This window comes from Lygodium microphyllum, chromosome 7, assembly GCF_053477565.2.
Source record: "Lygodium microphyllum isolate KBCC chromosome 7, Lygodium_microphyllum_v1.1.10, whole genome shotgun sequence".
Classification (NCBI taxonomy): domain Eukaryota; kingdom Viridiplantae; phylum Streptophyta; class Polypodiopsida; order Schizaeales; family Lygodiaceae; genus Lygodium; species Lygodium microphyllum.
This window is the reverse complement of record NC_141141.1, coordinates 109,185,826-109,187,297: the sequence shown is the minus strand read 5'-3', so window position 1 is coordinate 109,187,297 and position 1,472 is coordinate 109,185,826.

Genomic DNA, 1,472 nt, shown 5'->3' with positions numbered 1-1,472 from the left:
TGCTTTGGCTAATGCTTTCACTATCGGTGGATGCCCTCTTTCACTCTTCCCATTTCCCTCTGGATTATATGCTGTAATTAGAGCCAACTTGATTCCTAGCTGAGTGAAAAACTCCCTAGCTTCATCTGCATCCAATTCACCACGATCCGCAGTGATCTTACCCACACAACCATACCTGCAAGAAAATTTCCTCCAATAAGAACTTACACACTGCACTAGTGGTCTTCGTTCTCAAAGATCTGCCCTCAACATGATTGGTAAGATCCTCTCTAGCCAAAACAATATACCTCATCTGCCATAGACCCATAGGCATAGTAACCAAATCAACTACCCACTTATAGTGAATGCATAGCGGATAGGTCGGATGAAGCTCATCTCGATGACGCACTACTGAATACATCTGGCAGTCTCTGCAAGTCTCAACAAAGTGAGAAACATCTCTATACATGCCTTTCCACCAATATTTCTCCTTGATTTTCTCATAAGTAGCCCACACTCCTCTATGACCAGCCCAAGGACTCTCATGAAACTCCCTCATCACCTGTAACTGTGTTTCTCTATCGCAGACAACCCGCAAAGGTAATCCACCTCTTTTCTTCGGATGCTTCCAAAGAAATCCGTCCTTGAGAAAATAAGCATAGGCTTTCCTTCTGATCTTCTTGAACTCTTCATCTGTCCATTCATCTCTTTTGCTTAGTGTACTAAGGTACCTGCCAATCTGCAACCAATCTCCAACATAGAGTTCTTCTATGAAAGCCACAATATCATAGACATGACAAACATGATCAACCATAGTGGCTGAAATTTCTGCATCATCTTCTTCTGCAAGTAGAGTCTCCTCATCGTCATATCTGGCTCTAGACAACATATCTGCCACTGGATTATCCTTCCCTGCTATGTGTTTAAATTCCGGATTTAATGACTTGATGTATGCAATCCATCTCAGCATAGCTATATCCGGAGTAGAGCAACTCGTGATCATACCAATCAATGGCAAGAAATCTGTCTCTACCACAACTGAAGCTCCAATAAAGTACTCCTTTTTCACATTTGAGAGCCGTAACAATCCCCGATAACTCCCTCTTGATTTGTGGATGTCTCCTCTTTCTCTCGTTTAGGACTTTCGCCCCAAACCGAATAGCATACCTATTTCCATCTGCATCATCTTGACCCACAACCCAACCTATGCCAGTTGGACTAGTGTCAACTGTCAATACAATAGGCTTTCCACAATTATAATCCGCTTTCCTGAGAGTAGGAGCATTCTGCAATAACTTCTTCAATTTTCGCATGGCTCTAGTGTGGCTCTCATCCCAATAGAATTTCTGCCCCTTTCGAAGCAGCTGATATAAACAATCTGCTATGTGTGTAAAATGAGGTATCCAAATCATATAAAACACACAAACTCCAATGAATCTCCGTACCTCTGAAGTGGTAGAACAATACTCCGCAATCTTGCCTATAGCATTCAC